Source organism: Sorex fumeus, unplaced genomic scaffold, assembly GCF_029834395.1.
Source record: "Sorex fumeus unplaced genomic scaffold, SorFum_2.1 ptg000061l, whole genome shotgun sequence".
Lineage (NCBI taxonomy): Eukaryota > Metazoa > Chordata > Mammalia > Eulipotyphla > Soricidae > Sorex > Sorex fumeus.
In genome coordinates, this window is record NW_026606118.1 from 42526838 (window position 1) to 42543703 (window position 16866).

The window sequence follows — 16866 nt, forward strand, 5'->3', positions numbered from 1 at the left end:
TCAATCATAGGATATTTTAACACCCAACCTCCACTAGTATACAGTACCATTGCTAATGTCCCCAGTTTCTCTCCCACCACTCCCTCTCCCAACCCCAAACCCCACCTGACAGCCCGCTGTCTCTACACAATGGCAGGCACCTCTTTCTCTCTCTTTATCTCTCTCTCTCATCCTTTGGGCATTATGGATTGTAATACAGATACTGAGAGGTTATCACGTTTATTCCTTTACCTACTTTCAGCACTCAGTTCTCACCCAGAGTAATCACTTCCAACTATCATTGTCATATAGCGGTCCCTTCTTTATTCCAAATGCACGCCTTCATCACTTGTGTCAAGCGTCCACCCATTGACCAATTCTCCTGGCCTGTGTTTCTGCTATCCTTGGGTATTAGTCTCATATTCTGTTTTTTATATCCAAAAAATGGGGTAGTCCAATCAGTATACCCCTTTCCTTCTGACTGATTTCATTGAGCATGGTATTCTTCCCTGTACATCCAATTATGAGCAAATTTCATGATGTCAGTTTCCTGCCAACTGCGTAGTATTCAATTGTGTAGGTATACCATAGTTTCTTCTGGCTATTGTGAATAGTACTGCAGATGGTATTTCTGTTATAAATATCATGTTTAATGTAACTTACATAGAAAAATACTTCCCAGGTTCCAAACATACAGAATCCACTTACAAACCCAACTATTTTTTATTTTTTTAAATAATATAATTTATTATGATGCTTTCTAAAAAACTGAAGCTATTAACAAAAACTCAGGTAAAGCATATTCTATAAAAACAAAAAAATAATAACGTTAAGAAAGGACAACAGCTACGTGTTCTTGCTCCTCAAAGATCCATGTGTTTCTTGATATATTGTCAATATCTTTCTATAGCCTTAAAATCCTTCAACTTCATTTCTAAACACTATTTAAAGTTATATTAATTTAATAGGTGTAATCAGCTTTATAGAATATTTGTTTGATTCTTTCATATTTTGCATAAACAACGTTTGAATTAACCATAGCACTGTAGCACTGTCCTCCCATTGTTCACCGATTTGCTCGAGCGCACAGCAGAAACGTCTCTATGGTGAGACTTGTTGTTACTGTTCTTGGCATGTCGAATACGTCACAGGTAGCTTGGCAGGCTTTGCTATGCGGGAGGGTTACTCTCAGTAGCTTTCCGGACTCTCCGAGAGGAGCAGAGGAATCGAACCCAGGTTGGCCACATGCAAGGCAAACGTCTTACCCACTGTGCTATGACTCCTGCCCATATATATATTTATACATATATATGTGTATTTACACACACATACATATCTATATATTCCTCTTACATGGCTCTTAAGCTCCAACTCATATTTCTTCCTCCTCAAATTATTTACTACTTCTCTCCGCCTACATGGGGCTCAACTAGTTTTCCGAGTGCCCTCAGATGCATATCTGAGGCCATGATAAAGGAAAGCATAACACATAAATGCAAGGAAGGCACAAAGCATATGTAAATAAATTTCATATGGACATATAATTGTGATGACTAGTTTACAAACTGTATTCGCTTCAAGTACAGAGTTCCTCATCTCAGCAACTGTGTATTCATACTCCATGCACTGTCAAATATCCAGCTACTGTCCACAACCAACCAACAACAATCCCCTACCCATTTCAGTCATTTACTTCCCCTCTGGTAAGGATGATTCTGATGTCAGAGTGTAAAGGTTTGATTTTGCTTTTGTTTTAATAGTCCATGTAATTTTTTTCTTTATATTCCAGAAACAAATCAAATATTTTTTTTAAAAAATAAAGGACATGAGGTGATATCAAGCAACAAATGAAATAGTTGATGTGGCTGAGAATCAGTAAGAGTCTTTCAGGTCAGTGTGAGGAAAGGAAAATCCAGTTTTCCTTCCCAGCATATTTCCAAAGGGCTGGCTTGGAGCAGGGTACATACTGGGAAGAATCGCAGGACAGTAGCAGTGTCTTGAACATATAGGGGCCTATTTTTTTCTTTGAAAATGTAATGGTATTGACCTCCATTGCAAACCACAACACCATAAAGCAAAGAAAAAGCTAAAGGGAATGACCTCAGGTGGGGCGGAGTGGGGGAGATGGGGGGGGAGGGTCACTGGGTTCCTTAGCGGTGGAGAATGGGCACTGGTGGAGGGATGGTTACTTAATACTTGTATAACTGAAACCCAAGCACAAAGGTATGTAAGTGTACAACTGTACCTCATGGTGTTTCACTAATATAAATAAATAAATGACGTAAAAGACCCTCCCGTTGATCGTTGATTTGCTCAAGCGGGCCCAGTAACGTCTTCATTGGAGACTTTGTTGTTACTGTGTCTGGCATATCGAATACTCTCCATAGCTTGCCGTGCTCTGCGAGAGGGGCGGAGGAATCGAACTCGGGTTGGCCATGTAGGACTTTGGACTTCAGTTCTCCCTCAAGAGGTTCAGAAGCCTCCTTTTTGCTCTTCCATGTTGGATGGGAGGTCCCCTTAGTGCCACTTGAATTTTTCTGCACCTGCTTCAGAGTGATGTTGTCAGTAGTGTTCATTACCTGCAGATCTTTGCATTGGTCTACTGGGAGCTGGTAGGTCTCCAGAGGTTTTGAAAGCCCAGTTTTCATCTGATCAAAATTCTTAACTTTTTGTTCCTGAGTTGGAAGTGGGGTCAGTGCCAGGTCACTTTGGGCTGGAGATATTATGGGAACTTCCCCAAGCTCAGGTGGTAGATTACTCTCAGGTCTTTGGATCCTGCTACTGCAAGATATGGGCGATTCGGAAATTTGTGTCAGACCAAATGTCTGACCTGAAGGTTGCGATGCCAGAGAAGTCTCGATTTCCAGGAAATTCATCACTAAAAATGGAACCAAGGAAGATATCAGATCCTGCGAAATGAGATATTCCCTCCACAAAACTAGTGGTGCAACAACTGTGCACCTACCAGCAATAGGCAAGGCATTGTACTGCATATTCTACGGATAATGGAAAAGGCCCGGTGCTAGAAGATTGGAGGTAAATGTTGTAGTTCTTACTGTTTTTCATGTTTTGCTGTTATTTGTTTGGTTTCCTTTGTATTTGAAAGAGTTTCTATGTAAACTAACTTAAAAAATAGACTTGGGACAGAGGGATAGTACATTTGGTAAGGCACTGGCCCTGCGCACAGCTCAACTCAGTTTGATCTTTGTATCAGGTATGATCTCCTCAGCATCTTCAGATAGACCATTACAAATCTATTCATAATTTGCTTCCAGTCATACAACGATCCAACATCCATCCCTCCACTAGTGTACATTTCCCACCACCAATGTTCCTGGTTCCCTAAAACCATCCCCCAACACCCTATCCCCACGCCCAGCATGTCTCTATGGCAGGCTCTTTAATTCTTTCTCTCTGTCTCCTTTTCATTTTGTGCATTATGGGTCTCGTACAGGTACTAAGAGGTCATCATATTTGTTCAAGGAATTTAGTATTTTTATCAGAAAGGTAAAGCTGGAGTAGCTTTGAGGTATGGAAATGACTGCAGAGGAATCCATAAGTACAGGGCAGTGGCGGTGGGATGCCCATTGTGACCCAGAGAAAGCCTGGAGATTTCAATCACAAAACTCGCATATCCGAATTTTCAGCTGTTATATTTCAGTGAGAGTCATCCTGAGACGGTGGAAACCAGACGAGGGCATGGTGGCGATTTTGGATTGTGGGAGCAAGTGGCTGCACTGGGTTCTGTTTGGGTGGGCACCAAACTAACCTGCCTCCCTCCGATTTACCCTAGTGTGTTCAGCCTTTTGCAGGTCCAAAGTTCACTGTGGCTTTTGATCTTTTTCAAGATTTGTTTATGGGTCTCTGAACAAGACCAATCCATTAGCTTGTATAGCTGAGCCAGGGGTGGTTTGTGAACATGACTCCCACATATCTTTCAGGAGTTTAATTTCTTGGGAAACTTAGTCCTGAGGTGTTGAGATCCAGCCAAGGCACAGTGGCAATTTGAGGTTATCAGGAAGCATGAAGACACTATCAGACTGTTGATGCACTCACCTGATAGTGATTCTCAGTCATGACACATGGGAAAAACAGACCTGTAATTAAAAATCAAGTTCTCTGAGCAGAGTGGGGTTTCTTAGGTGATTGAACAAGTGTGTAGTAATTTATTACTAAGCACATAAGTAGTTTGAATGATGAGTACTTTTCAATCTAAAATTAATTCCAAATATTTTAATATTAAAATATTAATTTTATTTATATTAATAAAATCTATTATTAATTCCAAAACGACAGTCTCCAGACCTCGCACCTGACTTTCCTAACCTGCAGGCACTGCACAACCAGACTAACAAATATTCATTGAATTAATGAACGAATAATCAACATTTTCAAAATGTGTCACTTTATTGCATTTTAGAAGGGTAACTTCTAACAGGGAAATAGTCTTCATGGTATAATCAAGACCTGTGATTTATTCTTAATATATTTAATAAAAGCTACACATTTTGGAAATTTATACAAAGAAATTATTTTATATTATTTGTCTTCATAATTTACTTGCAAATTACTAACATATAACTGTTTATTCCACCGTTCTTAGCGTAGAAATTTACAGAAAGAAAGTGCTAAGTAAAAATTTATTTTGGCACTTCTGTTCAATGTAGTACTGGAAGTACTTGCAATAGAAATTAAATAAGAAAAATATATTAAGTGTTTTTCATGTATGAAAGGTAGAAATAAGCTCTCACTATTCACAGAAGATACCATACTATATTTAGAGAATACTTAAACCTCTACCAAAAAAACTCCTAGAAACAATAGACTTTTATAGTAAAGTTGCAGGCTATAAAATCAATACCCAAAAGTCCGTGGATTTTTTATATATAAATAAAATCAAAAGAACCAGTCTCTGGATCTTGGCCATTCATGGGATTACATGGCTCCAGGGGCAGTTCGTGGTTGTAACACTTACCTACTAGAAGATGGGGGATCTGGATGGAGAGGGCCCAGTCTTGATCTGAGGAACGTTGGAGATCTCATCCCCCGGTCCCGCACATCTGGGTTCCTCTTCCAGTTCCTTCATGCATGAGGCTCCTTCAAGATTGGGGAGAGTGGACTTAAGCATACCTATGGCTGGTTGCAGAGGTTTTCAGCTGCCGGGGCTCTGCTCCCGGCAGTGAGGGAAGCTCAACCCGCCCACTCCAAGGGGCCCCGGTTAGGAAAGTCAGGTGCGAGGTCTGGAGACTGTCGTTTTGGAATTAATAATAGATTTTATTAATATAAATAAAATTAATATTTTAATATTAAAATATTTGGAATTAATTTTAGATTGAAAAGTACTCATCATTCAAACTACTTATGTGCTTAGTAATAAATTACTACACACTTGTTCAATCACCTAAGAAACCCCACTCTGCTCAGAGAACTTGATTTTTAATTACAGGTCTGTTTTTCCCGTGTGTCATGACTGAGAATCACTATCAGTAGATATGAAACTCACTATACACAAAGATGCACATAGGCTACTTTGAGTCATCTGTGTTGTTAATGTTTGTTGGCCATTAAACTTCACTGAGACCCTTTTTTCTGTCCTTTACAGGAGCCTCATGAGTTTCACCTTCCTTTCAAGTTGAACTTGTAATAAGGTGGAATGAAATCATCAATATGCTCCTCACCTCTTCCTTCAGGAGAAAAATCCTACTTACATTCATGGTGGTCAAATGCAGACAACACCATCCACCTTTTCCTGGAGATGTACACGGGACTGAGGTGAGAACAGAAAAAGGCTCTAGTTTAATGGTCTTAATGAAGGTTTCAGGGAACGACATTAAACAAGAATCATATACCTCTTCCTAAAGAATTATTTTGTAAAACTGATGCCTTGGGTATGGTAAAAAATAATATGTTAAAAACCATAATTTTCTTTCTGGGACATTAAAGTTCTAAATCTATTTATTCACGCTGCTTTGAAATACATTCCTTGATTAGGAATCACTGTCTGCCATAGGAGGATTGAATAAGGACAACACCCAAAGTAAGAAGAAGAGAAGAATATGGAAAAATTAACTCCTACTAGGTTTGGTAACACATATACTAAAATTGAAATGATACAAAGTTGAGCATGGTCCTTGCACAGAGATGACATGCAAACTTGTAAAGCGTTCCATATTTTTGTTGCAAGAAGAATTAACAGGGCTACTTTAAGCTAAGACAATCCCCACAAGTACAAAAATTCTACATAAAGATAGCACAAATCCCATCACAACAATCTCTCTCAATGTCAATGGACTAAATATGCCAATTCAGAGGCACAGAATGGGAAGATTAATTAGAAAACTGAACCCAACATTCTGCTGCCTGCAAGAAACACATCTGAACATTCAAAGCAACCATCGGCTCAAAGTCAAAGGCTGGAAAACAATTCTTCAAGAAAGAAAAGAACACCTCCACAAAGCTGGAGTGGCAATACTAGAATCAGACCACATGGACTTCAGGCTAAAGGTTGTCAGAGACAGTGAAGGTCATTTCTTAATGATCATTGGATCTATACATCAGAAAGAACTCACCCTCCTCAATGTATATGCTCCTAATGACAGACCAGCAAAATACTTAAAAACAACTTCTAATAGACTTAAAGAAAAACATTGATAGCAACACAATACTAGTTGGAGATTTCAACACTTCTTTTTCACTTCTCGAAGATCAAACAGACTAAATCTAAGCAAGGAAATAGTTTATTTAAGGGAAGTTATGAACAACCATTGGCTTAGAGAAGAAATCAAAGAGGAAATAAAAAGTTTCCAGAAACAAATGAGAATGAGGACACGAGCTACCAGAACTTGTGGGACACAGCAAAAGCAGTGTTAAGAGGAAATATTATAGCTCTGCCAGTATTCATGAGGAAGAAAGAAAGGGCCTACATGAATTAATTAGAGCTCAAGATTTTGGAAAATGACCAACAAAAGTAGTCCAAACTAGGCTGGAGGAAGGAAATAATAAAACTTGTAGCAGAAATCAATGAGCTAGAATCCCAAAATACAGTCCAGAAGACCAATAAAAGCAAAAGCTTGAAGCTGAACGGCTCCAATTCCAACAGGTACAGCCCGCCCCCAAGGGCCTGGGTCCCTCTCTGGGCATGCGCAGCTAGAACCAGCCCCTAGAAAGCCGGTTTTCAACCCCTGATCTGCGTGGGACGGGCACAGAGGCCCAGCTCTGGGCAACAAAGCTGAAGGGCTCCAATTCCAAAAGGTACAGCCCGCCCCCAAGGGCCTGGGTCCCTCTCTGGGCATGCACAGCTAGAACCAGCCCCTAGAAAGCCGGTTTTCAACCCCTGATCTGCGTGGGACGGGCACAGAGACCCAGCTCTGGACAACAAAGCTGATCGGCTCCAATTGCATCATATACAGTCCGCCCCCAAGGGCCTGGGTCCCTCTCTGGGCATGCGCAGCAAGAACCAGCCCCTAGAAAGCCGGTTTTCAACCCCTGAGCTGCGTGGGAAGGGCACAGAGGCCCAGCTCTGGGCAACAAAGCTGAAGGGCTCCAATTCCAACAGGTACAGCCCGCCCCCAAGGGCCTGGGTCCCTCTCTGGGCATGCGCAGCTAGAACCAGCCCCTAGAAAGCCAGTTTTCAACCCCTGATCTGCGTGGGACGGGCACAGAGGCCCAGCTCTGGGCAATAAAGCTGAACAGCTCCAATTCCAACAGGTACAGCCCGTCCCCAAGGGCCTGGGTCCCTCTCTGGGCATGCGCAGCTAGAACCAGCCCCTAGAAAGCCGTTTTTCAACCCCTGATCTGCGTGGGACAGGCACAGAGGCCCAGCTCTGGGCAACAAAGCTGAACGGCTCCAATTCCAAACAGGAGACGTTCCCAACTCCTCGCCCAGTGCCAGGGACTTTTTCTGGAGCCGCGGCCGCTAACACGGCCACAAAATATTTTCCCACTGAGTATGCCATAGTAACCATAAGCTACCTTCTTAGATGGAAACTTCTCTATTTTAGCTCAGCCACTAGAAACACAGTAGCCAATAACTCATAAGCCTATCTTAACTCACACTGCATATCAAGCAGAATAGTAACGGTGAACGTGAAGGACTAAACCACACCTCTCACAATGGTAAAGCAACGCAAAAGCCCACCAAACTTTCATATTGAAGAGTCTAGCCCAGATGACACCAACAGTACTGTAGTGTTAGACAACCTCTCTGACAAGGAATTCAGAAGGGAGCTACTTAGGATGCTTAGGGAATTAAAAGAAACAATGGAAAGCAATGCCAATAGAAGACAAGAGGATCTGAAGGAAGAAATGAGGAAAATGCAATCAGAAATGTCAGACCTGAAAAATCTCGTAGGCGAATTGAAAAGCTCAGTGGAAGGCCTCAGCAGCAGAGTAACAGCGGCTGAGAACAGAATCAGTGAGCTCGAAGATGAAGTTCAGAGACTCTCCAGAAAAGAGCAGAAAATGGAAAAGAGACTCACAATTCGGGAACAGATGGCAAGAGAAGATCGTGATGAAGCCAAGAGGGGTAACATAAGAATTATTGGACTCCCAGAGGAACAGGAAGAAAACCTCAATGACTGTCAAAGACATCATTGCTACAACATTTCCAGAGCTGAAGAAAACGTGTGACCACATTCAGGAGGCCCGAAGGGTACCAGCTAGAAGAAATCCGAATAAAAATACCCCAAGACACATTCTGATCAAAATGACCAAAACCTTAGACAGAGACAAAATTCTGAAAGCAGCAAGATCGAAGAAAGAAATCTCTTACAAAGGAGCATCCTTAAAATTCACAGCTGATTTTTCTGATGAAACCCTCATGGCCCGAAAACAGTGGTGGGACATAGTAAAAGAACTCAATGAAATAAATGCCTCCCCAAAAATACTTTTCCCAGCAAGACTCTCATTCATAATAGAAGGAACAACACACAGTTTCACAGACAAACAACAGCTCAGGAACTTCATAGACTCAAAACCATGGTTAGAAGAACAACTAAATGGGCTACTTTAAGGCAAGAAAAAGGCCCCTCAAATACACCAAATTTTAACAGAACAATGGGACAAAATCTCATAACAATAATCTTTCTCAATGTCAATGGGCTAAACGCACCAATTAAAAGACATAGAGTGGCAGGATGGATTAGAAAATTGAACCCAACACTCTGCTGCCTGCAAGAAACGCATCTCAATAGTGAAAGCAAACACAGACTCAGGGTCAAAGGCTGGAAAACAATCCTACAGGCAAACAGCTCCCATAAAAAAGCTGGGGTAGCCATCCTTATATCAGACCACATCGATTTCAGAGTGAGGAAGGTCATAAGAGACAGTGAAGGCCATTTCTTATTGATCAAAGGATCTGCACAACAGGAAGAACTTACAATAATAAATGTATATGCACCTAATGAGAGACCAGCAAAGTACTTAAAACAACTACTCATAGATTTGGAAAAAGACATCAATAGCAACACAATACTAGTGGGAGACTTCAACACTGCTTTGTCACCTCTTGATAGATCAACCAGACTCAAGCTTAGCAAGGAAATACTTCATTTGAGGGAAACAATGGAAGAAAGGGACTTAGTAGATATATACAGGACACTTCATCCACAAAAAGCTGAATACACATTCTTCTCAAGCGTACATGGAACATTCTCCAAGATAGACTACATGCTGAGCCACAAAACATGCCTCCATAAAATTAAGAAGGTAGAGATTGTATCAACAATCTTCTCAGACCATAATGCGCTGAAATTAGAAGTAAATCACACACAAAAACAGAAAACTAAATCAAACACCTGGAAATTAAACAGTGCACTATTGAACAACGATTGGATTAGACAGGAAATCAAAGAGGAAATCAAAAGATTCCTAGAAACGAATGAAAATGAGAACACGAGTTACCAAAACTTATGGGACACAGCAAAGGCTGTGTTAAGAGGAAAGTTTATAGCTCTACAAGCATTCCTCAGGAAGGAGCAGCGAGCACACATAAGTAACCTAACCTCACAGCTTAAGAGTTTGGAGAAGGACCCAAAAAAGGAGCACAACCCGAACAGGAGAAAGGAAATAATAAAACTCAGAGCAGAGATTAACGAGATGGAAACCCAAAAAACAACACGAAAGATCAATGAAACCAAGAGCTGGTTCTTCGAGAAAATTAACAAGATTGATAAGCCTCTAGCAAAACTCACAAAGAAAGGGAGAGAAAAAACCCTAATAAACCGAATCAGAAATGAAAAGGGGGTCATTACAACAGAAACCACAGAAATTCAGAGGATCCTCAGGGAGTACTTTGAGAAGCTTTATGCCACGGAACATCAAATCCTCGAGGAAATGGATAAATTCCTCGACTCCTACAGACTCCCAAGGCTGAACCAAGAAGACCTGGAATACCTGAACAGACCTATCACCATCAAGGAAATTGAACTGGTAATAAAAAGTCTCCCCAAGCACAAAAGTCCTGGCCCGGATGGATTCACTAGTGAATTCTTCCAAATCTTTAAAGAGGACTTACTCCCAATGCTCTTTAAGCTTTTCCACGAAATTGAAATATCAAAAACACTTCCGAACAGTTTCTACGAAGCAAATATCACACTGATACCAAAAGCAGACAGAGATACCACAAAGAAAGAGAATTGCAGGCCGATATCCCTGATGAACACAGATGCAAAGATCCTCAACAAACTACTAGCAAATAGAATCCAACTACTCATCAAAAAGATCATACACCATGACCAAGTAGGATTCATCCCAGGGATGCAAGGATGGTTTAACATTCGGAAATCAATCAACATAATCCACCATATCAACAAAAGTAAAGATATAAAGCATATGATCATATCAATAGATGCAGAGAAAGCATTTGATAAGATCCAGCACCCCTATATCATGAAAACCCTAGCCAAAATGGGTATAGAGGGGACCTTTCTCAACATAATTAAAGCCATCTACCACAAGCCTACAGCAAGCATCATCCTCAATGGGGAAAAACTAAGAGCCTTCCCTCTAAGATCAGGGACGAGACAGGGATGCCCACTCTCTCCACTGCTGTTCAATATATTACTGGTAGTACTTACAATAGCGATTAGGCAGGAAAAAGATATTAAGGGCATTCAGGTAGGAAAGGAAGAAATCAAGCTCTCACTATTCACAGATGATATGATACTCTACTTAGAGTACCCAATAACCTCCACCAAAAAACTCCTAGAAACAGTAGACTCGTATAGTAAAGTTGCAGGTTATAAAATCAATACCCAAAAGTCCATGGCTTTCCTATATGCAAACAGTGAGAGAGAAGAAAGCAACATGAAAAAAACAATCCCGTTCACAATTGTGCCCCAGAAAATCAAGTACCTAGGAATTAGCTTAACTAAGGAAGTAAAGGACCTGTACAAAGAAAACTACAAAACGCTACTTCAGGAAATAAAAGAGGACATGAGGGAATGGAAAGATATCCCCTGCTCATGGGTCGGGAGACTTAACATTGTCAAAATGGCAATACTACCGAAAGCATTGTATAAATTCAATGCAATCCCTATAAGGATACCCATGACATTCTTCAAAGAAATGGAGCAAACACTCCTGAAATTTATATGGAACAATAAGACCCCACGAATTTCATTTCATTTCATTTCATCATCCTGTTATTCGTCGATTGCCTCCAGCAGGCCCCAGTAACGTCTCTTTCATCCTAGCCCTGAGATTATATTCAAGGCTATTTAGGAGAATGAGACCCATCATTGTTACTGGTATTTGGCATATTTGGTATGCCACGGGGAGTTTGCCAGACTCTGCCCTGTGGGCAGGCTACATTCGATAGCCTGCAAGTTTGTCCAAAGTAGGAATAAGACAATAAGATGTCATAAAAAAAAAAGTTCTGTTAAGATGTCGCGCGGCCGCGAATGAGGCCGCGCGGTTCCGGGATCTGGATTTTATAGTCTCTGAGTCTTGGCCGCTGATGGGATTACACGGCGCTAGGGGGCCAGGTGGTGGGTGTGACCCCCGCCTACTGGAATTTGGAGGATCTGGGTGGAAGATGCTCGACTCCAATTCGAGTAGGCTTGGAGGTCTCGGCCCGGAACCCGCGTGGCTTTGTCCCTCTGCCAGTACCTTCACGTGTGCGGAGAGTGGTCTCAGCATGGTGGTGGCTGGTCCTGGAGGTCTTCGGCTGCCGGAGCCCTGGTCGGGGCGGGGAGGAAAACTCAACCCGCTCCCCTCCAAGGGGCTCCGGGAAGGAAAACCCAGGCGCGGGGGCAGAGACTGCACTGTTCTCGTCCGGGATCTGGATTTTATAGTCTCTGAGTCTTGGCCACTGATGGGATTACACGGCGCCAGGGGGCCAGGTGGTGGGTGTGACCCCCGCCTACTAGAATTTGGAGGATCTGGGTGGAAGATGCTCGACTCCAATTCGAGTAGGCTTGGAGATCTCAGCCCGGAACCCGCGTGGCTTTGTCCCTCTGCCAGTACCTTCACGTGTGCGGAGAGTGGTCTCAGCATGGTGGTGGCTGGTCCTGGAGGTCTTCGGCTGCCGGAGCCCTGGTCGGGGCAGGGAGGAAAGCTCAACCCGCTCCCCTCCAAGGGGCTCCGGGAAGGAACACCCAGGCGCGGGGGCAGAGACTGCACTCTTCTCGTCCGGGATCTGGATTTTATAGTCTCTGAGTCTTGGCCGCTGATGGGATTCAATGCAATCCCTATAAGGATACCCATGACATTCTTCAAAGAAATGGAGCAAACACTCCTGAAATTTATATGGAACAATAAGCCCCCACGAATAGCTAAAGCAATTCTTGGGAAAAAGAAAATGGGAGGAATCAACCTCCCGAACTTCAAACTGTACTACAAAGCAGTAATAATTAAAACAGCATGGTACTGGAACGAAGGCAGAACTGCAGACCAATGGAACAGGGTTGAATACACTGACATCTCCCCTCAATCATATGCTCATCTAATCTTTGATAAAGGTGCAAGTAATGTGAAGTGGAGTAAGGAAAGCCTCTTTAATAAATTGTGTTGGCATCACTGGATGGCTACATGCAACAAAATAGGCTCAGAACTCTGCCTAACACCATGTACAAAAGTAAGATCAAAATGGATTAAAGACCTCAACATCAGACCAGAAACCATAAGGTACATTGAAGATAAAGTTGGCAAAACCCTCCGTGACATTGAAGCTAATGGTATCTTCAAAGATGCCACGACACTGGCTGAGCAAGTGAAAACAGATAGAAAAATGGGACTATCTTAAACTAAGAAACTTCTGCACCTCCAAAGAAACAGTGACCAAAATACAGACAGTCTACAGAATGGGAAAGGATATTCACCGAATACACATCTGACAAGGGGTTGATATCTAGGTTATACAAAATACTGGTTAAACTCCACAAGAAGAAAACATCCAACCCCATCCAAAAATGGGGCAATGAAATGAACAGAAACTTTCTCAAAGGAGAAATCCGAATGGCAAAGAAGCACATGAGAAAATGCTCTACATCATTAGTCATCAGGGAGATGCAGATCAAAACCACAATGAGATACCATCTCACACCTCAGAGACTGGCCCACATTTAAAAGAACAAAAGCAACCGATGCTGGCGTGGATGTGGCGCAAAAGGGACAGTCCTTCACTGTTGGTGGGAATGCCGACTGGTTCAGTCCTTCTGGAAAACAGTATGGACGATTCTCAAAACATTAGAAATTGAGCTCCCATTTGACCCAGCAATACCACTCCTGGGAATATATCCCAGAGAGGCAAAAATGTATAGTCGAAGTGACATCTGCACTTGTTTGTTCATTGCAGCACTCTTTACAATAGCCAGAAACTGGAAGAAACCTGAATGCCCACGAACAGATGACTGGTTAAAGAAACTTTGGTACATCTACACAATGGAGTACTATGTAGCTGTTAGAAAAGATGAAGTCATGAAATTTACATACAAGTGGTACAATATGGAAAGTATCATGCTAAGCGAAATGAGTCAGAAAGAGAGGGATAGAAATAGAAAGATTGCATTCATCTGGGGGATATAAAGTAACAAAGTATGAGATTAATACCCAAGAATAGCTGAGATCAGCACCAGGAGGATTACTCCATAACTTAGAGGCCAGCCGGGTATCCTAGAGGAAAGGGCAGTTCAGATAGAGAAGGGAGCACCAAATAAAGGATGTTTGGAGGATCCTCCCAGGAGGGGAGATGCATGTCGAAAGTAGACTATGGACTGAACATGTTTGCCACTCAATGCCTCTTTTGCAGACCATAACACCCAAAAGGAGAGAGAGAACACAGGGGATTGCCCTGCCACAGAGACAGGGGGCATGGGGGGATGAGGGTGGGAGGGATATTATCCATGGTGGTTGAAAATGGGCACTGGTGGAGGGATGGGGATCTGATCATTGTATAATTGAAACCAAAGCACAAAAAATTATAAATTTACAACTGTAAAAAAAAATAAAATCAAATAAAATAAAGGGAAAAAAAAGCAAAAGCTTGTTCTTTGAGAAAATAAATAAGATCAATAAACCATGAGAAGCCTCTCAAAGAAAGAAAGAGAAAGAATTTTAATAAATCGAATCAGAAATGAAAAGGGGGGTATCATAATAGAAGCTACAGAAATCCATAGGATCATCAGAGATTATTTTGAGAATCTTTGGAGCAGGAATTGAGAGAATCTTGAATAAATTGATAAATTATTGGATTCCAATTATCTCCCAAGGCTGAACAAAGAAGATATGGAATACTTGATCCTATCTCTACCAAGGAAATTGAAATGATGGTCAAAAGTATCCCCCCAAACAGAATTCCTGGCCCACATGGATTCAATAGTGAAATATTTCAAACCTTTAAAGAGGAACTGCTGCCAACATTTTTCAAGATTTTCCAGGAAATTGAAGAAACAGAAATACTCCCAAATAGTTTCTATGAGGCAAAGACCACCCTAATACTCAAATCAGAGAGAGATAGCACAAAAAAGAAAATTACAGACCTATTTCCTTGATGAATACAGATACAAAGATTCCCAAGAAAATACCAGAAAAGAGAATACAGAATCTCAACAAAAGATCACACACTATGACCAAGTAGGTTTATCTTGGGGATGCAAGGATGGCTTAACATTCTCTAGTCAATCAACAGAATACACCATCTCAATAAAAAAAAGATAAAAGTCGTATGATCATATCAATATATGTAGATAAATCATTTGATTAGATCCAGCACCCATTCATGATGAAAAACTCTCAACAAAATGGGAGTTGAAAGTACTTTCCTCAATATAGTCAAAGCAAAATACCACAATCCTACAGCAAGCATTAATCTCAACGGGGAACAACTAAAGGCTTGGAGCAGAAATCAATGAGCTAGAATCCCAAAATAAAATCAGGCACAAAACAAGTCACCCACTCTCACCACTCCTATTCAACATACTACTTGAAGTAATTGCCATATGATTTCGGTAAAAAGTAAAGTAAGTAAAGGCCCTCCCGTTGTTCATCGATTTGCTCGAGCGGGCCCAGTAACGTCTCCATTGGAGACTTTGTTGTTACTGTGTTTGGCATATTGAGTATGTCACGGGGAGTTTGCCAGCCTCTGCCATGCGGGCGAGATACTCTCGGTTGCTTGCCGGGCTCTCCGAGACGGCAGAGGAATGAAACTCGGGTCGGCCACGTTGGCTGTGTGCAAGGCAAACGCCCTACTGCTGTGCTATCGCTCCAGCCTGATTTTGGTTTAAAAAAAAAAGATATCAAGGGTATCCAGATAAAAAAGAAGAACTCAAGCTTTTACTATTTGGAGATGACATGATACTATACATAGAAAATCCCAAAGAATCTACAGAAAAGCTCCTGGGTACAGTAGATTTGTTTAGTAAAGTAGCATATTACGTTGTTATGATTTCATAGGCAGTGTTTGTTTCCTTAACCAACCTGGAATGTCTTTAAAAGACCAAATATAGGAACATTCTTTCATTTTTAATTTAATATAGAAAATGCTGAATTTACAGCTTAAATATAGATGAATATCTTTTTCAGTAGTCTATTTGGGACACTGTTCTTTACTTGTTTTATTAGGAACTGAATGTGGTACCCTATAATCTCTAATTCTATCCCGAGTGCTCCCTTCTCTACTTGTACCAATCAAGACAAACTTCACTTTAGACCTAGTTTTCAGTAATCCCAACTAAATATTAAAGTAAAAAATATGTCTGATCAAAGAATTCTGTTATTCAGAAGTTGTTTAAGATGATTACACCAATGAACAGAATATTGGGAAAGAAATGAATACTCCAAATTCTGTTTGAAGAAGGCAAAGAATACATGTTGTAATTGACCATATAAAAGAAAGAAAATTAAAGTAAATTCCTTGGTAAATTCTGGTAATCTTGGAACCATGTTTCCATGGAGTAGTCAGCTAGCTAAGTCTTCCTTAACTTGGATTTTTCTTGTTCACATCCCTGATATCACTCTTTTCCTCCTCAGACCCCCTTCCCAGTAAATCATGTTCCATGAGATCTTGTTGTTTCAAGCTTTGTTTTCAGAGGAACCCAACTTTCAAGACCTTCCTTTTGCACTTATAGTCTCTTTTCCCATCATTTCAGTCTTTTCTCCCAGCATTTTTTCATTAGTGAATACAACATTCCTTCAAGAGAGTTGAACCTTGTTAGTTTTTAGATATTACTGGGATCAATTCCCTCCAGCCATACATGAAAGGTAGCAAAACAGTTTTCACGTTTTTCTGTTCCCAGCCAGTCAACTACCCTATCCTGGGAAAATCTATTAACTTGTTAGTCTCAGGTCAGTCAGAAACTGCGTTCATTTTCCCCCATTTTCAACAAAGTAGTTACTGGTACCAAGCAGAGTTAGTTAAATATATGTTCCTGTTAACATATCTTTGCACTT

The 16866-nt window shown here is 41.2% G+C and overlaps 1 pseudogene; it reads left to right on the forward strand.

Moving 5' to 3' along the window:
- The first annotated feature begins 6058 nt into the window (after nucleotides 1-6058).
- On the forward strand, nucleotides 6059-6155 carry LOC130034825 (uncharacterized; annotated as a pseudogene).
- Nucleotides 6156-16866: the final 10711 nt, after the last annotated feature.